We start from the raw sequence: 21,134 nt of genomic DNA, 5'->3' as shown, positions 1-21,134 counted from the left end.
GTGTCACATTCTCTCACTGAGCTATCTAATTACTGATAAATACAAAGCTGTACATTTCATATTTGCCTCAAATCCTTTTCTCCCTGGTAAACAGAAACCAAACATCCAAAAAAATCTCTCTGTGGTCATTCCTTTTTGAAACAAATGGTCTGAAACTGAAGTCAAACTACCAGAAATCTGAGAGAAATCAACACAATTAAGTTTTGACAGTTTTTCACGCCATCACTTCACTTCTAGGAAACACAACATAATCCCAAATGTACTTCAAATTAAAGAAAAACGTGGAGGGCAGAGATGGGTGACCCAGAAAGGCATGCGGCTCCTCCTGAGAAGTCGAAAACCATGCTCTTAAAAGCTCTGCTTGTTGCTTGTTACTTAACAGCTCTCCAGAGCTGTGCAGCATGTAGGGACTTGCCTAGAGCTACTCCCTTGCAGCGCTTTCAACTGCTGAACCTGGAGAGGAGACGTTGGCAGGCTGCGCACGCGTGGCCGCCAGCGCTGGGAGCGGGGCAGTCCACAGAGCCCAGAGTGCAGCAAGGCAGCAGAACAAACCAGCAACCAAACCAGAGCTGCTCCACCAACAGCAGACTTAATGAATCCGATCGCTTTGTATCTGGGCTAATTGACTTTTTAATTGAATTGTACTCAAACGGCAATGTGAACTCATCTCTCATAAGACATCAGAGAAGCCACAAAAGCAGAGACGTTATGAACTCCACAACCACAAGAAAAGCTGGATCCAGAGCACATGCCTTCCTGGGCACCAGCAATTCAATATGGGAGGATAACCTTGAGCAAGGAGTGGGTTTTCTGGCATTTAACAAGGTGCAAGCTTTTGTCTGAATCTCTCCTGGAATGCACTTAACCTCCCTCTTCCCTGTATATTTCCTGACATCTAAGAAGGGCTTCACTTAACATTGCTGCTTTTCCCCTCTGTATTAGCAGTGTTTTGCTTCTCTGTCCAGATAATTATTTTTCAAAACCTGTTGTGACCTCAATATTTCTTAGAGCTTTGCTCTCAATTACAAGCTGGACTGAAAGCAATCAATGGCTTCAGCAGTTATGATGAGGATGGAGAGTGACTATGCATCTGGGGCACGAGGTAGAAGCCTCATTTCCTCTGCAAATGATCTGAAACTTTGAAAGACACAGTCAAAACTTGGGGAGAATTGTCTAGGAGGCATCACCATCAACTTTTCAAGAGCTTCTCTTTGTGTCAGGACCATGCTCAATTGAGAGAGTCTGTGTCCCCTGACAGCAACTTCCCATCCTGGACCTGGAATTCATCCCCTATGACCTGCAGCTGCAGTTCCTCCTTTAGTAGGTTGCACTAGGAAGCAATCATGCTCTGAGGGTCTTGTTTCTCTTTCTCCAGCATGGTTTTAGTGCAATTTGAAGTGTGATAGATCTCACAGGAGATGACTGTGCTGTCCCTGATCTGTCCTCTGCTTCTGGAATAATTTATGCCACAGTCACAATGCAAAATTATCCAGAAGTTGGATTGGAGCATTTCCAAGGGCCATGGTGAAGCTTAGCAGAAAAACGGGGAACAGTGCTCTGAAGAGAGGGTGAATTGTCTCAGCTCCAGGGAAAATCCTGTTGGGACTGACCCTGGAAGATGACAGCAATGAATCAGAAGAAATGAGGTGGGTTTCTATGACTTTTGTTCCATGGGCTGAAAGCTGTGCATAGCATGAAACCAGCAAAAAAATCAATTTACTGGCCCTTATTCCCAGATGCTGGTGGCTACCAAGGAGGGGCAGCGCTGCCAAGCTCAGGGGTCCTTGCCACGGATTTCAAGGATCTCCACATGGAAACTGGGTGAAATCAAACCGATTTTTCATGCAGATTAAGAGAAGAACCATTCCTCCTGCTTTTCTGAGCTGCACTACCCCATGTCCCTGTGCTGTCAGTAATTAGCGCATGATCCATGGGACCTGTGGCAAGGGCCATGCACACTTCAGGGCTGCCACACCAGCTGCAAGCATTTAACACTTGAACAACCCCCACTTGCCTCTGGTCTCTTCACCTCGTGGGACCATTTATTTCTACTCCAGAGAGTGTTCTACTTCTCTCTGGTGTCCTGCTGGAGCTGGCTGCACATGGGGAGGCAGCAGCGCTGGAGGAAGCCCACGGTGGGATGGAGTGTGGAAGGCAGGGCACGCTCCCGACTGAGGGAAATACCAGGGCATCATTATGTGGTGATTCAGCCTCCTTTCCTAATCACCAGGCGAGGATCAGAGAGCCTCGGGGGGCTTCGCCCTCAGCCCTGCAGATGCAAACTCCCCGCAAAGGCGGTAAACAGTCGGTGTATCTCTAATCAGAGCCCGAGCGCGCGTCTAAATTTAACATCCAAATTGGGAACCTCTGTCAAAGACATGCCCAAATCTGCCGGCTTGAAACGAGGGAACAAACACAGAGCTGAGATTCCAAGTGCGTGCGTGGGGAGACCGTGGAGATGGGGGGATTGGGGCAGGACAAGGCTATTCTAGCCAGCCGGGGGGAGCGGCTGGGGCATGGCCAGGGGGGTCTCTGGGGCCCTCCCAGGGGTCTCCTGCAAGGTGTGGGCTGCTCTGTTTGTTGGCCATATCGCAGAAAAGTGCTGCAGCCTGCCAGGAAGCAGGTGTGGCCCCAGCCCCACCTTTTGATTCCCTTCAAGAGGAGCATTTAGGAGCAATAAAAACCAAAACACAAAACAAAGCGAGTGCTGAGTGCACCCAGAGCAGCATTCCCCTCATGAGCTGTGGTGAGGACTTAGCCCAAGGTTTTGAGATCAGAAGCTTAAAAAAAATAATTTTCATCGGAAAAGAAGGACAACTCTACCCTTACTACACTTTTGCTAGCATGCATCCCAAGTTTTCTTTCTTTTTCTCATTTTCCTCCCTCTCCTCCCTCCATTTTCTCTCCCTCTTCCCCATGATAAGGACCAAGCAAAATCACCCTCAAACACATCAACTTCTTTGTCAGAGGCTGCAAGAACAGGGAAAGACAGGAGATGAGACTGGCTGTTCAAGTAATTAGTTTAACGATGCAATTCAATGGCCATTGTGAAACAGAGAGTGCAAAGGGAGCAATCCCGTAAGAGGGTGAGTACAAGGTTTTGGGAAGGTAGTAGGAGATGGGACACTGTTCTGCTGGCTTGGTGGAGCAGAAGGGGTCCAGCTACAGCTGGGGCAGTATCCTTAGAGCTGCCTCCCAAATAGGACCAACCAGAAAGCAGTCCCTGGGCTTTCAGTGTGGCAGAGTCACAGCGTTAAATGAACACTGTGCTGGCCACGTCTGTGAAATGTTTTGCTTCCCAATGCTGAAATAGCCTGTGCTCACCCTGCAGGGAGGTTGTGCTACTTGGTTAATGTTTGCCCTCTCCTCTGCCACAGTGATTTTGGTGGGAAGTGGATCCTGTTCCATTTGGGGAGCTCCATGACGGCCGCTCACAGTCACCCCTGGGGTTTGAATTCTCTGTGGAGATGGGTATCTTTCAAACTGTTTTCTTGGATTTTGAAAAAAAACCAAACAAAACTATCCCATCTCCTTGGGGATCCTGCTCCTGCCTTTGGTTGTGCAGTCTCTGCTTGGTTTTGCAGTGCACAGGAGAAACACGTCCTGGAGGTACTACACAAAGCCAGAGAACTAATAAAAAGAGCCCCTGAAGTTACGGTGTTTCCTTCTTCAATGTATCTCGGGGTTTTCCAGTGCCTGTGGATGGTTTCTTAGGGCTGGTGTTTGCAGAACTGCTTGCACCAGCCTGCTTGGGGGCTGTGTTGGTGTGGGTGCAGCTTTTTGCTGGACTTGCAGATTCCATCCAGGCACAGCTGGGCTGTTCCTTCCCCATCTCGACTTTCCAATCTCTGAATGGCTTGGACAGAATTCTGGAAATTGTTTCCAGGTTGCTGGACAGCCTGGAGCAAGGTGGCTGATCATGTAGAACCTGGTGCACGTGCCCTTTACCACCAAGGGCTGTCCTTGCTCTCAGTGTCCCATGAAATGCTGCCAGGGCAGTGAGTGGCAGTGCCAGACCTGTGCCACTACCATCTCATGGCTGAGCTCTATTCCTGGGGGGAAGGGGCTGTGTACTGATGGGGTGGGCTCTCCTGAGGGCTCTCCTGAGCCATGGAAAGCCGAGGGTTTACGAGTCTCATGCTGGCATGCAGAGCAGGGACTCTTTCCTTGGCCTGCTCAGCATGGCAGGAGGTCACACACATGTCCCTGGGCAGAACAGGTACAGCCCTAAAGCACTACAGATCTTCCTTCCATCATCTGCCAGCTGAACCAGGCAGGTGCTTTAACCCAGGGGGTTTGGGTACCCCTAGGAGCTCGGACTGGCAGCCTCTATGGGGTGATGGTGGAACAGAGACTCCCCTGAAGGAGTTTGGGGGAAGCCTGTGAGACACTGAGTTGTGTGGGGCAGTCTGTGCCCCAGGCTGGGAGGGAGATCTGGCAGAGATAACCTTTGTCTTGTACTGCAGCAGGGCTTGGTGAAAAGGCTTCATTCTGAGGCAGCCCTGCCTTCCCCAGGCCTGGTCTGCTGTGGCCAGAGACCTGTGGGGGGTCCTGCCAGGGCCACCATTCAGGGCTGACAGTGGTGGGATGCTGTCCCTGAGTGCTGCAAGACATGGATGAGTTGAGCCAGAGAGGAGATGGCAGGATGGCCTTCCACATGGGAAGGGTAGCTGGAAAGCATTTAGTTACTCAGCTGTCCAGCTCCTCCTTCCCCCTTAGAGCTGGATGCTTTTGTCACCGTGCCAGGTTCCACGTGCCAGGTTCTGGATGCTCAGAGCCAGACTGACTCTAAAGGCACCTTGCTCCATGACACCTTACTGTGGCTTCCTCCAGCCAGCCACTCACCCCCTTCCCCCTGGGACATCTCACCCATTCCCCATCCTTGGGGCTTTGGCTGTGCCCAGATGCTGCTCCTGCTGCCCTGGTGTGATCCTTCACTGGAGCAAGCAGGTGCTGTGTGTCTTTGCCTCCAAGCCATCCTCTGTCCCACAGCATCACCAGGTAGGTGAAGCCAAAGGCTTTCTCCTGCCACCTTTCCACCTGCAATGTGCATTTCTGTCTGCTCTGTGAGGAAACCAGGGAGAGCTGGATTTTGTACTGCTGCCAACACCTAGGCCTGGCCCAGATATGTCACCTAGCTGAGGTCTCACTGTTGTAAGCTCATCTTTAGGCACAGGACAACTTGAACATGCCTGAACTCTCTGCAGAGTTGTGAAGGTCAATGGTCCCTCTCTGTTTTGGCACTGCAGCATCATTCTAGAGCAAGAGTTAATTGAACTACGGAGCCCTCAGTGAGGTCTGGGGGGCTGAGGGAACCTTGCAGTGCCAACTGCCTTGCTGCTGGCTCCTGTCGCAGGGCAAGTGTGACAGGAGGGAAGTGAACTTCCTTGTGCCAAGAGGGAACCATCCTTATGCATCATTCCTAATCCCTTTCCTCTGCTCTCCCCAGTTATGGGAGCAAGGGGGTAAATCCTGCTTATGATCCAAAAGCTGCCACTGCAGTGGAGGTGCTGAAGGGTGGACAAGGACAGCAGATATGACAGCCAGGAGACATGGAGGAGACAGCACATCCCACTGGTGGCTGTCATGGGAATGGGGCACCTGCTAGCTGGGACAAGAAACAGCCCTGGGGGCTGGAGAAGGAGCAGTCAGTGATGGTAGGAAGGAGGTTTGGTGGGAGCTGCTCACCAGGCAGGGTGTGAGGGTGGGCACCACAGTGCAGGAGCCCAAGCACATAGGCACAAGGGCCAGGTGGAGCATGGCAGGGTCTCACATGAGTGTGTCCCAGCTCTGCTGCTGCTGGGACTGTGCACCACTCACCCTGTGATTCAGGTGCCATGGAGGCTTTTAGCACCAAGCACCTCCTTACCTCAGTCACTGCAAACTGCCTGTGAGAGCCCACAAGGGCTCCTGGGCTCTTCTCTGATTGCTTTCTCCTGCCAAAACTCGTACTGAGCATTTCACATTTCCCTCGCTCGGGATGCAAGTTATCTTACACTGATAATCACTCCCCTGTCTGCAGATTGCTGAGGGATTTGGGTGTGTGGGACCACACTGTCAATCCTGCTACCCTTCAGATCCACTAGCCAGCTCCAGCCAAATTTAACCAGATAGGCAAAGACTTGAAAGGAGTTAACTTTGCACAAGCTTGTGAAAAGCAGCAGGACAGAGGAGAGAAATCCAAATTAGGACTCCCAGCTGGAAGAAAAAGCTCTAATGTGAGCCCAACCCGATTATTAGACATCAGAGAATCCACACAAGAGGGAGCGCCGCAGGCAACCGAGCTTCGTGAACTGTGCTGCTCACAAACCAGCTGTTTACTGAGGTGCTGCAAAGCCGGGAGAGCCGAGGGCCCCACACACAACTCCCACCCGACCCACCAGAGCCACGGACACCAACAGGGCTCAGCCCACCCCAGCCCTGGGACAGCAGCAGCTCTGCACAGCGTGCAGGGGTCTGACCCTGCGAGTCCTCACTGCCCCCTTAGCTCAGCCTGGGCGCTGGTAATGAGGCCACTGCCCTCATGGAGAGCATACATGTTATCCTAAAATCGCCAAAATTGTTTGGGAAGGAGCCCGGGAGCATCTTGGCGTGAAAAGCTGTGTGAGGGACCTGTTGCCCTGCTGGACGCAGGTGAGGAGCCGCAGCGCTCGGCGCAGCACAGCAGACGGGGAGTGCTCAGCCTCCCCTGCCCTGCAGCACAGCCCTGCCCACCGCGCTCCTCCCTCACCTCACCTCCTACCCTGCAATTCCCATTCACCCTGCAGAGCTGTCCCCGCACTCATCCGACGCTGTTCGCCTTCCCTGGCCAGCAGCCTGCCGGCCCTGCCCTCCTGCTGCCCGCAGGTGAGCACGGAGAGCAGCGCTCTGCTCTGCCCGCAGCCCCTCTCCCTCCGCTGCCACCCCTCTGCCCCGAGCTGCTCCTTCCCGTCCCTCTCCTGCCTTTGGAGGCAGCGTAAGGACACACAGGACCAAAAATTAATGAGACAATCCGGGCACGATCCTCCCTCGTAAAAGGATGGCTGGCCGGCATGCCACAAAAATTCCCCGCAGCAGGCATTTACTGAATGCAAAGGGTTACCTGCGAGCTGATAGAAAACCTTCGGCTCCCAGAGCTGCCCGCAGCCGCCCACCTCCTGTGCAGTGTCCAAAGCGCTGCACAGGCTGCTGCAAGGCCAGCCCGTGCCCTGGGGAGCTCGGCATTTCACGGGAGAAAAAATTAACCCCCAGGACAGACGCGTTTGAGGCCAGGCTGGTCTCATTGCCACAGTGTGTCCCTTGTGCTCCCAGCACAGGTCACTCCCTCCTGTTCTGCTGGAAGTGTATTTCTGAGATCTCCTGCCATTGCAGCGCCTCTGTGGAGCCAGCAACGGTGCATGGACACTGCGTGGAGCACCTGTGACAACCGGGCTGGGCACACAGTGTCCCTGTCAACCGGGGCCATATGGAGTGTCTATTCATGGCATAACCTAGTCTCCCGGGCTGCCTGAGTCACAGCTTCTATCCAACGTGCAACCCAGCCACTCAAAAATAACCACACAATGTAAGAGCATCCAAATAGCCCTGCCTGGCTACCTCTCTATTCTCTCTCCCAAAATGGCCAGTTTTGATTACTTAGTGGAGGAGCATAAAAAAGAAGGCATGGGTAACCTGCTCCTTCTCCCACTTTTCAGCATCAGTGCAAGTACCTGTCTGATCTTGGGCTATTGCATTTAAAAACCTTCACTGGAGCCCTCCATCCCAAATGGATCAAAACCTTATTTGAAGCCAAACACAATTTTTGGTGTGTGCAATATCCTGTGGCAATTTGTTCCACAGTTAATTATGCACTCTCTACAGAAAAGCAAAGTGTTTCCTTTGGTTTGTTTCAACCCTGCTCCTTGTCCATTTCTGAGCTACAAACCTTTCTAGCAGCCCTTGCAGCCTGCCCCTCCCTGGAGCTCCTACTTCCAAGAATTAGAGAAGAAAGTTTCTTTGCTAATAAAGCAGTACCTGCCTCATTGCCAAGGAAAAAGTGTGGTTAGAGGAAAAAATGCTTGCTCAGCAGATCAGCTTGTTAGTAGACAATGCAGCATCCATGCTGCCAACCCAGTTAAAAAAATTTAAAAGGGCTCAGGGGTATTTAATCCTCTCATGTTTGTCCATGATACAGGAGGAAGCCCACTGCTAACTGCTCGAGGTGCAGCTGCACTTGCATGCTCCACACGTGGCACAAAACAAAGCGAGGAGCACGGAGCAGGGAATGCCACTGCTGCAGCATGCAGGTAGCTGGAACGATCCTGCAGCACTTGCCTTGGAGCAGTTGGCAGGAGAGCAGGATGCAAAATGCATTAGTTCCTAACAGATGTTTGATTCCAGGTGTCGTGCCTCCTTTGAACTCTCCCTCCGTACATGAATGATGCTTGTTTGTGTGCAGGGTTGGGAGACGATGCACTGGTTTGGGAACATTAGGATTTGAAATGCATTCGTGGTGCGAGGGAAAGGCTCAGGAGATGATGGATCCTGCTGCGCTCTCCCCTCCACAGGCAGGGCAGCTGGGCTTATTTTGGGAATGCACAGAGCACACTGGAGCACAACAGGGAAGGCTGGGAGAAGCAGAAACCAAACTCCCTGGCTGGGTTAGAGACCTCTCCCCTGCCCAGACCCTCAGGAACCCCAATCCTATAGCAGACAGGCGGATATCCCTGAACTGTTCTGGTAAGGTGAGGTGCGCTGCACATTAGGAGGTGACAAAAGTACACAATGCCAAGCCTGGAGACTTTGCTGTCCTGAATCCCCAGACAGCCCAGCCCTGCTCAGGAGCCCAATACACACTGTTTGCTTTCCATCTCAAAGCTTCAATACCCCCCCAGGTCTGTCTAGCTGACAGCCTGGAGAGCCACGGCAGCTCCCTACACATCCCCTGCCTGCTCTTTGCCCCTCTGAGTGCCGGAATAGGGGGAACAGAGCATTCCATGTCCTCCTGCCAGGATCCAGGGCACCCTGGGCGAGCAGGAGCCCGTTGGCCACAGCCCTGCCTGCCCAGCAGAGCCTGCCCAGCTAGTACCACCACACAGCCTGAATTTCCACACCACCTGGAAACTCTCAGCCCTCCGCAGCCACAAACACACAGGAGCAGGAGCTTTCTTTAAGGGTTTCCTCTGAAGCAACCCCAGTCGCGTGACCGCTGATCTTTGCCCCTCTGGAGTGCCGTGCTCCACCGAGTCCAACTTCAATTTCCCGGGAGGCTGATTAGCTGATAACTGCAGTTTGGAAGTGCTCAGGCCTCTCTGCCTGTGTTTCCACCTCTTTTATCAGGGTTGCACATGTACATAGGAAATAATTCCTGCACGCCCTGAAGTGGGACTGGGCTTGCTCTGGGATTTCATCCCGTCACAAGGCACTGAACGAAGGTGCAGGCACACAAAGGGTGGCTCTGGCTTCAGCTCCCTGGCTCTGCTGCCCATCCAAGGGCAGGTGAGGAGCTCTTAGCTGGCTGTACAGGGAAGCTGGGCAGGGGAACACCAGCACTGTGACTGCACTCGGGGATTCCCAAAGCACAGCCCAGTTCGAGGTGACAGTGGAAGTGGCCTAGCGGAGCATGTGGGGACACAGTTTGGAGCTGTACCACCTCACCCCAGTTAGTAGGGCTGTACATGGCCAAGAGCTCAGCCTTCAGCCAGAAGCCATCACTGCTCCTGCCACAGCTCATCCATTTACTCCAGCACAAGCTTGCTCCCTGCAGAAATCCTGCCCTGTTCAGACACCTGGATTGCTTCTCTGCTCACTCCCTCCACACCTGCCTTGCTCTGCAGCGTCCCTTTTGCCTTTGATACCTGGAGCCCACCTGCTTGCACTGGCTGCAGCCTGCTGAAGCTTCCCAGCTAAGCCAGATGCAAACACAAATGAAACTTTTTCTGCCTCCTTCCATGAGCCCCGTGCTAGGGCTGCCAGAAGGGAGGAAGACATGAAGAGCTCTGCATCCCAAAGCTCTCTCTGTAGGTGAAGGCTGCTCCCAACATAAATTACTCACATGCAACAGCAGTTTCACGATTAAATCTCTGCATCCTCCATGCCTTCCTCCATCCATGCCGTACAGACTGCTCCCTGAGTCACTTCAACTCCCCACACCGGCGAGCAGCGTGCCTTACCTGTTGCAACAGGAGAGGGACCTCTCCTGACGTTCACTGTCGCTGTGCTCCCTGCGCTGGAAATCCTCTCCCGCAGCAGCAGCACCTCGCTGCCCGCCGGGGCTCCATGGTGCTTGCAAATCAGAGGAGAGGGCTCCGAGAAATTCCCGCAAGAAGGGGTTTTGCCGGCTGAAACCCCGGCGGCAGCGCTCGGGAGCAGCGAGGGAGAAAGTTGCGAGGGGTGGAACTCGCTGTGAGCAGCGCCAGCCCTTCCGTGACGGGCTGCAGGAGGAGGAGGAGGAGGAGGAGAGGCATCGCCCGCTCCCGAAGTGAAGTTGTGTGTGTGTGTGTGTGTGCCTGTGTCAGGGCTGGGCAAGGACCCAAGCCTTAGAGCCAAATAATTGCAGCGCTTTTTACTGTTAGATTAACCAGCACTGCCATGAAATCCAGGGCTTCAACTGCAGGGGGGGTGGTGGGCTGCTGGAATAAGTCGGGTAAATCCCTCCAACACACCTGAAAAACTCAAAGATTGTTTTTAGCTATCTGCCAGGTGGGTGTTGTGAGGAGGGATGGGTAGAAGGGGGTGGGGGAAACCTGAATCTGCCCTCGGAGCAGCTGCATGCGAGAGGCACTTTGAAGGTGGTTGTTGTTGTTGTTTGTGTTGGGGAGCCCCCAGAAACCTCATCTGCCGCCCCGGGGTGCTCCGTGCTGCACAGGCAGAGGGGGATGAAAAGGGGGTCCTGCCCTGAAAAGGCAGGAGGCAGAGGGAAGAGAGGGAGGCATGGCAGCGTGGGGAGACCAGACAACGTGCAGGAGCTTTGGGGGATTTTTCTTTGTACAAGTAGAGCATCCTGACTCTGGGGGAGTTGTTCAGGGCTGGACCAAGGTGGAAGGACAGCGACCCTTCTGTGGGTGTTCTTCAGTCCTGTTTGTCCCCTTCTGCGTCCCCTCTTCCTTTCCACCCCAAACCCCAGTAAATATTAACGTTCCCCCTTTAGACTGAAGTGAGGTTTGAACAGGGTAGTTCCCAATGTGGGAAATGAATGTTCAGCTTTAGGTGAAGTTTCCTCCCCCTCTGGTGTGTTTTTGCAGATGAAATTACCAGAAAGCCTTCTGTACGGTTTTAGGGGAGAAAAAAAAAAAGTATGGAAATTGTTTCCTCCCCCTCTGGTGTGTTTTTGCAGATGAAATTACCAGAAAGCCTTCTGTACAGTTTTAGGGGAAAAAAAAAAAAAAAAAAAAAAAAAAAAAAAAAAAAGCGTATGGAAATAGGACAATTTTAACTTCAAACTTGGACAATTTTAACTTCAAAGTGTCCACTTAGGTACCTGGCTGCTCCTCGTGAGGTTACATACAATGATGGCACAGCAATGAGTGGAGGAGAGAGACAGGGTCTATTAACATCCATTTGAGGAGGAGTGGTTGGTGCAAACTTGCACCTTACTGGTCACGAGCAAGCCTCACAAGACAGAGGTTATTGATTCTCTGGCCACACATACAGCCTTGACTAGAACTTGTCTCAAACTAATAGCTGTCAGTTTAAATCACACTACACCAATCCCTTGGAAAATCCATGTGATTTCATGGTGCAAGTCCAAAAAGATGTGAAGAAGTTGACCCATGATATATTTGGACTGTTTGGAGCTGTTGGTGGAGATGTGCAAGAGCAATATGGTGAATTCACCAGAAAATGCAGTTTTGATGGAATCAAAGTTGGTAAAGAATTTATGTTAAATCTAGGGAGTTTGTACCAGGAATGAGAGAGGAAATGTGCATGGCATGGTGAGACTGAACAATCTCCCATGGGTCACTGTGGGACACTGCTGGGTTGGGAAATCTCTGTAGTTTTTGTGCTTCAAATGTTCTTGTTGGCTGCTCTGCTCACAGCATCTTAACTCCACTTGGAAAGTGACTTTGGTTTGCAGCTCATCGTGACCTTTCAGAAACAGTTTGAACTGAATGGGAAGAGGGCAAAAATGTAGTTGGATTTACATGTGCAGCTTGCCCATTTTTTTCCAGCTGGTTTGTTCACATGATTTATAGGGGAACTTGTAGTGAAGTTTTGAGGATTATGAAAGTGACAGTAGAAGTAATAGTACCTTAAAATTGCAAATCATCTTCTTTTGAAGGACATCTCATGAGAGGAGGCCAGATCAGCCAGTGATGGCACTGGAAGGTGCATTTGGGAGGAAGGAAAGGAAAAGTTCCTTCACACAAGCTGCCTGTCTTGGGTCTTGCAGCTGAGGAAGGCGAGAGAATCAGGTATTGGTGGCTGGATTTCAGCAGGGCTGACGCAGGGCTCAGAACAATACTTGTATTATATTTAGACACACCAAGGTGCAAGTGAGCAAACCTCTGGCTTCAGGGCATCAGCTGATTGCTGCAAGAACCAGCATTTCCCTGTTTGGAGCCTTTCACCGCTGCACAGTCGCCTTGTTCCTTCTGCTTCCATCTGGAGCAGAGGGGACTTGGTCTCATCTTGTGGAGCAAGGTGTGAACCCTCAGCTAGCAAGGCCAGCAGTGCTGATCTCAGCAATGCCACCCACGAGCCAGCTCTCCCTGTCTGCACTGTCTTCTTGCTCTCCCAGGTGGTGACAGGGGCCCTCTTTCACCCCTTTTCTTTGCTCTGCTGATGAAATGCTCTTTGGGGAGGCTGGTGCTCACAGAAGAGCTGTGTATCAGCCAGGCCCTGCAGAAAAATTGGGTGTAAGCTGGCTATTACCTGATCCCCTTACAGAAAATGTACAATATCCATGAATGCAAAAGCCACTGGCAGCTCCACCTTGTTGCCAGCAGGTTGGTGGCACTGGGTGTTCCTTCCCACAGAGGTGGCAGAGCATGGTGCCGCTCTCGTTGGCTGCAGGGGACTTGGCTCTCAGAAAAAGCTTTGACTATGGAGCAGCAGAACATGAGGGATATGACTGAAGGAGGGCTTGATTATCCAAAAGCCCACCTGCTTTTCCAAATGTAACAGATGGTTTAATAACAAAATTACCTTTCCTAATTAAATCATGGCTTTGGGGTGAGCAGCAATCTAGCTATGGAACCCCCAAAATCCTCATATTATGGTTAGGTAGGATACTAAGATGGACTTCTGCCTTCCATACAAAGGCAAACATGGTCTCTTAAAGCACATTTGGATTGGTTGCTATCCCAGTGATCCAGGAAGTACAAGAAGCAGAGGAGAAGTTTTCCTGAGGTTCATTCCATATCAGCATTGAGGGAGAGCCTGGAACTGGTGAAAACTTTCTGGCTTTGCCTCCTCAGCTCTCCTGCTCAACCTGAAGTCAGGCTGGGTTGGGAAGAAGAGTGTTGTGTTTATCCCAAGGAGCAACTCCTGCTCCTGCAGAAAGGGGTGGGTTGCAGAATTACTTGTGGTTGCAAGCAGAGAGGATTGGCCTGGCTGGGGGAGCTGTGCCAGGAGGAAAGAAAGAAGATGGGAGCTGTGCATGGTGCCTGGCTTTGTCCTTCACACCACTCAGACAGTCAGTCAAACAAGCCAGCAACGCTCCACAAGCTGCTGTCAACATTTCATGGCACCATGTCCTGCTGTTGGGATCTCACCCTGTCAGAAGCAATGGGACCTTTCCAGGGTGTGGGGAATGTCAGAGCTCCATCACTTGGCTGGCAAGGGTGCTTCTTTCTCCCTAATCAGAGGGAGAGATTTCATTTCCTGGTTCCACCCAAGATCTCCATGTAATAAAGCCAAGACATTCTGCTGTGGGTTACCTGCATGCAGAGTGTTCCAGTGAAGCAGCATGTTCAGGCTGGGCTAGGGAAATCACCACGGGCCTCTCTGGACCAGCAAGAAACATTTACAGGGGCCTCCCTCCCAGTGGCTGGACTCACTGCCCTGCCTGTCTCCTGAAGATGTGCCTGCAGGCCCATTTTCCAGCTCATCCTGCCAAACGTGTGCCTTTCCTGGCTAGCACTTGCAGCTGGCTCCACTGGAGTGTTGCCTCCATGGATCTGGAGGTCAGGGCAGTGCTGTTGAGATGTGGCACTGGATTTTTTTGTCCAAACCCTTCTGCCCTCAGAAACAGCCCCTTCATCATCGCTCCTGAGGGTGTGGGTGAGCTGGGGACTGGATTGCTCCAGCTGTGTTGGTGAGGGTGGGCAGCCATCCTCCTGGTGGGCATTTCCTCAGCGATCCCAGCTCCCAGATGTATCAGTCCGCCTCCAAACCTACAGCAAACGTCCGCTCAGAGGTGTGCTGGGATCTGTGAGTTACCTCCCTCAGGGACAAACAACTTCAGTTTCCCCTTTGCAGGGAATAGAGCCCGTCTGTGTGTCTGGCCCTTCAGCCCTGCATCTGTTTGCACGGCAGCGTGCAGGGACTTGCCAGGGAAGGGGCGATTATCTGCCTGGAACGGCGGCAGCGCTTCCCCAGCGAGCGGGAGCGTGTGCTGGGGGCAGGGAGGATCCAGTCCTGGGCAGGGATCCTGGGCTGTGTCTGACTGCAGCCTCCTTGACCAGTGCTGATGAAGCAGCTCCAATGACTCAGGATCGTTCCTATGGACCTGTAAACCACCCTGCAGCTCCCAGACAGGCAGAGTCTGTGGGGGAATGAGGGGGTGCTGCCTGGAGAGGGACGTTTGGGTTGTTTGGAATCTCCCAAGGGGCACAGGCTGGATCCATCTCTCCCCTTGCAGCAGGGTGGTAATCACAACCCTTGACTCATATCTCTGTGAGCACACCTCATTCTCACTCTGAGACGCACCCTTTGTACCCAGTACAAATTGGAGCTGGGATTTCCTTTGATATCCAGGTTATCCTGGCCTGAAGTCCAAGAGGAGTCCAGTGATGAATGAGTTTGACTCAGGCCACCCATCATACATAATTTTGGGAATAAGAGGCTGATGCACTGCAGACCACTCCCCTCCATTCAGTGTGGGATCTATTAAGACATGTTTGGCTCATGAGGCTGAGTGCTGGCTAGTCCCTGCCCTTAGACACTCAGGAGGGCATCACATGGAGCTCCTGTTGGAGCTCCCCCACTCCACAAGTTTATTGTTGGGACAGATGAAGCATGACGCATGGCTAAGAGTGAAGGGCACGAGGCTGTTGGCAGTGTTGGAATGGAATCCAAGCCTCTTTGGGCCCTGTGTGGGATCATAAGGATGCTGTGGCATGCTCCCCGTGTTGGCTTCCCACCAAGCATGATGCACATTGATTCCTACAGGGCACTGCTGACAGATCCCTTGCCCCTTTAAAAGAGATGAAGTCATCTGCCTCTGAAGCCATCTGGCACCAGGACAGAGTCAGAAGCTCAGTGCAACAGAAGGCTGGGATGCCAGCCCACAGAGGGGATGTCATCGCTCTGCAGACAGATGGGACACTGATGGGATGGGGTGAGGTGCTGCTCAGGACCCCGGGAGAAGGTTTGGTGTCCGGGGAAGGCAGTGAAAACCCACTGGCAGAGTAGCAAGGTGTGCCACGGCCCCACTGTCACCATCCCTGCGAGCGGAGCCCCACTGGGGGCTGGAGCTGCAGGTTTTCCTGGCAGGACAGGGGGCTGTACCAGGCCCTCGTCATGGGATGAGCTGGTGAGTCAGCATGTCTCCTCCTTCCCTCCATCCCTCTGTGCGGAGCAGGCATGAGCTCATCCCGAGCTGCTCGTCCTGCACCGCGTGCCGGATGGCTGATCTCAGGGATGGCTCATCTCAGGGATGGCTGATCTCATCGCTGGCTGTGCCACCAGTGCTGGCTCTGGAGTGGCGTGTCACCGCAGTCCCCGACAGGACACCGTGGGAAGAGGAGCCACCACGTCCCAGCAAGGCTTGGGGAAATGATCTCAAGCAAAGCTGCCCACCAGACTTGAGTGGGTGGTGGGGGACGAGGTGAGTTCCTCGCTGGCACTCCCAGGGAACAGCTCTCACTTCCAGGTCTGGCAGGAGGTTTCTCTCTCAGTGTTGCTGGCCATTCCCAGGTGCCTCGTGTATCACAGACTCCCTAACCCTCCTGTGACTCACTCAGGAGCTGGTCCCCTTCACAGGACTTTGCTGGGTCATGCTTTTCTGCACCAGGAATGTTCCAGGCCACCATAAGACTTTCTGAAGTTCCTGCACTGGACTCCCTTCTCCCCACCATGCACTGCAAGGCATGGTGGCTTCTGGCCAAGGCAGGGACCCAGTGAGTGCCTCGTGCTGGCCCAGTTTTGCAGGAAGGAGCTGGGGCTGTGATGGGTGGATGAACACAGATGTGCTTTTCCACCACCCTGAATGAGAAACCAAACTTCAGCTTGGTGTTTGTGGAAGAGATTGGTGGGGGTGGCAGTGAATAATAGAGCAGGGTACAAGGTGGGAATTGCTTGGGTCTTACTGGAGCTGGGGATAGAGAACAGTGAGTTAACTTATCTGAAAGGTAGAGCAAGGATGAGTTTAAATTACAGCTCCATAGTTCAGGTGTCTGTCCAGGGAGAATGAGCCATTCCCAGAAGATGAGTCTCTCCCCTCACTATGCCACACAACCAGCTTGGACTGGATGTTTAACTTTTAGTCCAGTGCACTGGATCGTGTGCTGGGGATTGCACGGGCACTGGGAGATCAGGCACAGGCAGAGCAGGGTCTGCCCACACTCTTGCTTCACTCAAATGTCTCTTGTTTGCCTGGCTTGAGCAGAAACTCTTTCAAAGTGGATGTTAATTTTGAAATAGGGAAATAATTTGTGCTTGTTCTGGTCTGGCCTGAAAAATCCTGGACCACTAACTCTTTTCTCTAGGAAGGATCACTCCTCTCCTGCTTTGTCATGCTTTGGGAAAAAAGTTCTGTTCTTCTCCAGCCCAAATCCTTTGTACTCTCTCCTTTGCATTGCAGTCTGTGTTTGTCTATTAGTCTGCTAACCCTCAGTCCCACATTTCCATGCTCCCCTCTCAGATCCTCGCTCTCTCCTTCTCCTTTGCCTTGGTGCTTAGACCTGACACCAGTCTTGCCTGGCAGAGAAACCAGCCTGGAAGTTCCTTGCTCCAAGGGCATTTTAAAGAGGCGCCATTGTGCAAGGGAGCCGTGTACCAGGAACACAATCCTGTGATGATTATCTCGATACCATCCTCGCTGAACCAGGGGAGCCTCAGCCAAAAGAGGAATTTAGAGCTAAACAGCTTTTGTTTACAGGAAGCCAAGCACAGTGTCTGGGCTTGTACCAGTGTAGCAGGAGATGTTGCTACTGTCTCAGACTGCAAAATACTGATGGATGGTGTGTCCCTGAGATTTCCCAGGGACGTTATGGGAGCAGTCTCCCTAATTTTTGAAGCATCTAGTACAGGAGCCCGAGGGGAAAAGTGTTTCCTTTGGCTGACTGAACAACCAAGCAAAGGTCATCAGCTTTATTGACTGCTGTGTTTGGCCATGATCACCACAGGCTTTGCAGCCTCTGCAGCACTCTGTGCCTTGGGATGGAAGAAAGCTGGGTCTCAGGTGTGTGGTGGCCACCAAGGGACACAGTACCAGCAACCCAAACCTCCATGAATTTGTACTACTGAACAAATCTATTGCCTTTAAAAAACCCACTGATTTCTCACAGGCTAGCAAAAGAGAGGAGACAAACTTCCTCTCCCAGTGCTGAAGCTACTTTTCAGCGGGTATTTTCTGGGTTTGCAAAACAGGAAAAAAAAAGCTGGTGGACTGCTCTGCAGAAAAAGGCAAAGAGCCTCATGTCCAAGGCTTCTTCTGCTCAGGACAGAGAAACAAACAATTGAGAGAGAAAATCAAAATGTCTGATAGCTCTCCAGATGTGAGGGAGGGCTTGCCCACATCTGGCAGGGAGTGTTTCACAATGGGAACAGCTTTCCTCAGCCCTTGGCACATGGCTGGGGGTGGCTGTTGTACCCACAAACAGGATGGTCCAGTTCCTGTGGAGGCAGATCTGTTTGGGCAGTTCAGTGAGTCAGAGAACATTACCAGGAGCTTTTTGTGTGTTTTGGTGAAAAAAGGAAGACGTGTAGAATAAACTGAGAGGAAAAAAAGGAGTGAGAAATGAAAGAAATGCAGGTTGCAGAGGCATTTCCCAAACAGCAAATCCTGTTGCTGAGGAATACCATCCAGCCCAGTCAGGGTGGTCTTTGTGGGATTCACTGGTGGCCCACTGCCTGCTTTCATGTGATCCATGTTTGGTAACACCTCATGGAGCTACAGTAAGACTTTCCCTATCCTTGAAGCACTTTGTCCAACCATTTGGAGAAATATCTGAGAAATTTACCTTTGGAGTTGTGCTGCTCTGATGTGTATCAGTCCCAGGCTCCTTCCCTTCATTCCAGGGATGGGGGATAATGATGTCTGTAGGGCTGACAGTCTTAATAAAAAATGTGTGCTGAGAACAGGGGTGGCAGAGCCTCAGTAGTGTTGAGCTGGGCCCACAGCATCCCCCAAATGTCTCTCATCTCCCAGTGCCTGCCTCCTTCCAGGGAAGCAGGGGCATCTGCTGGGGAAACAGGCACAGAGATGTTCAGCCATACTTGGAAATATGTTAATCCAAATGGAGTAGATGGATGAAGGAAAGCAGAGGAAGGGAGTAGGGACCTGAGGACTGGAAGGTTTGGTGGGGCCAGAAGATACAGGGTTTGGAAATGCTGCTGGGAAGGTGAGCCTGTCCAGCCTCCTTTGCAGAGCCAAACCTTCTGTTTTGTCAGGGTTGGGGAAGGCACTTTTCTCATCACCCTGCCCAGCAAACCCTTCCCCAGTGAGCTGGGCATGAGGGCTCAACTCAGCTGTTTGAGTTGAAGGCTGGATGCCTTGCTGGAGAGCAAGGTTGATCCCCTCTGTGTTTCCCCAAAAAGGAGATTTCTCCATTTTCTGCTATGGCAGCACTCTCCACCACTGATGCTTCTTAGCTGGGGCTTTTGCTTTAGTTGGGGCTTTTGAAGCAGCTGTGAGTATCACCCTTCCCTCCTCCCCTGATCTGTGCAGTTCAGGCATAGCCTGAGCAAGAGGAAGGGGCAACCTTCATTGGAATGAGAGGCAGTCTGCCAGGAAGATAAACAGAAAAAGGCCTGGGTGAGAGGTGTGGAGAATCCCTAAAGCTGAGGGGCTTTGCATTAATTATCATATTAAGCATTCAAACTACAAAAATACCAATCTCCATTTTCATGCGTGTTCACTTTAAAAAGAAATAAAAATCCTGCTTAATTGCTCCACTTAATTCATTAAAGGATTAAGGCAAAGACTAAAGGAAAAAAAGTGAAGTACGATGATGGGCGGTTCTGGCATCCTGCTCCAAACCATCCAGGAGTGTTTTGGAAGGAGCCAGGGTGTGAACACGGCTCCTCTGGCCAGCGTTCCTGCCCCGTTCCCAGCACAGTGGTGAGCCCTGGAGCTTGAGCAACCCTGACCACTGGGACCAGTGGGTCTTGGGGGCACAGCCCCAGGCCCTGTTCTTTGCTCAGCAGATGCAAATCCTCCCACTGAGTCCTTTGCAGGAGCTTTGCAAAGACCTCAAGGCATTCTCCATCCTCTTTGGCTGCAAGGATAGGGAAAGTTTGACAGACACTTCTGACCCATGGACCAAACCTCATCCCGAGCCATCCCATAATCCAGGGGTTTCTTTTTTTTGTTTTGAAGTGCTGCAGCAAGAGGCAATGTTGACTTTTGCAAAATGTCCTCTGTATTTGTTTGCATTGAGCTTAAAAGTAAACCTGGGAGGCTGGTTCATCTCTTGGGCCCATTTTAATTTGAGTCCCCGAAGTTTAGAGGTCAGGTTGGTGTGGGTCTGCCTGCCTCACATCTGGGCAGGGACTGTGCTGGCAGAAAAAGGATATGGGGAAAACGTGCAGGTGGGGAGTTTGCTGCCTGATAAAGGGGAGGGGAGCAGCTGGCTGGAGGTTGAGGTTAAACTAAGGTTAAAGTCAGGAGAAGAGATTGCCCATCACTTCTCAGATTGGTGTGACCAAAGGCAGGCTGGAGTGCTGGCTTGGGAGCAGAAGGACAGGGGTAAGCCCACCTCAGGGGGACCAGCTGTGCTGAGGGGTGGAGGGAAGTGCTGCCATGGGCAGGGGCTGCAGGGGATCTCACAGGGCAAAGAGAAACAGGAACAGAGCTCTGCAGCCAGAGCATGTGAGACCAGCTCTGGGCTTCTGCCTTCTCCTGGGGAAGGCTGATGGCTTGACTGAGGATCTGTGTTTGGGGGTGTGGGTTTGCTGCTGTACATCTGAAATCAGCAGCTGATGGGGAGGTTGCCCTGTGGCTCCTGGTGGCTCGGCACAGCTTTGGTGGCAGGAGGAGGCCAGGGCAGCGTGCTTCACCCTCCCAGCGAGCTCCTGCAGGGCCTGAGGTCAGCAACAACGCTGCCCCTTCCCAGCTGCCAGCACACCCCAGCCAGGATGGGCTGGGGAGGGAGTGAGGGATTGCCGCCTGTTCCCTGAAGCAAGGACTGAGCACGTGGCTCCTGGGCACAGCAGGGCTGTGGGGAGGGGAGCCAGGGTCTGGCCTGAGAGGGGAGCAGAGCATCTTCTGCCCTGGGCTGCCCTCAGATCACTGTGCAGCACCAGGAGCAGCTGGGCTTGGGCAAGGTGAGCACCCAGACACAGCTCAGCCCCTCAGCAGGGACCCTGGGTTTGTCTGACCAGCCTGGCTTTCACTCCTTCCTTCCTCTGCTCATCCCTCTCCGGTCTGGTCGCTGACCACAGGTGGTAGCAGGTGCCTCGCAAAAAAGCCAGATTGGAGCTACAGATTTGTGTGTGTGTGTGAGGGGGAAACAGCGAATCATCCTTGAAACAATGTCCCTTTTCAGAGTCTTGGCTCCTGGCAGGAATAATCTGTCCTCCCTGAGCAGCTCAGCCTGGCAGCAGCTCTGCCTAATCCTGCCCAAGTCGTGGCAAATCTGGAGATTGCTCAACTGTGGGGTGACACGAGAGGCTTCTGCAGCCCCTTGGGGAGCTTCTGGGGCTTGTTGTGGCTCTGGAGGAGGCTGGGAGGAAAGGGCAGGTGATACACTTATGTGGGGAGACACATCTGTACGAGCAGGCACATCTGTACGGGCAGGCACATCTGTACAGGCAGGCACATCTGTATGGGCAGGCAGGAGTGCTCAGAA

The sequence above is a fragment of the Onychostruthus taczanowskii genome, unplaced genomic scaffold (genome assembly GCF_017590055.1).
Source record: "Onychostruthus taczanowskii isolate IOZ18803 unplaced genomic scaffold, ASM1759005v1 scaffold14, whole genome shotgun sequence".
Lineage (NCBI taxonomy): Eukaryota > Metazoa > Chordata > Aves > Passeriformes > Passeridae > Onychostruthus > Onychostruthus taczanowskii.
This window is presented reverse-complemented; position numbering follows the sequence as displayed.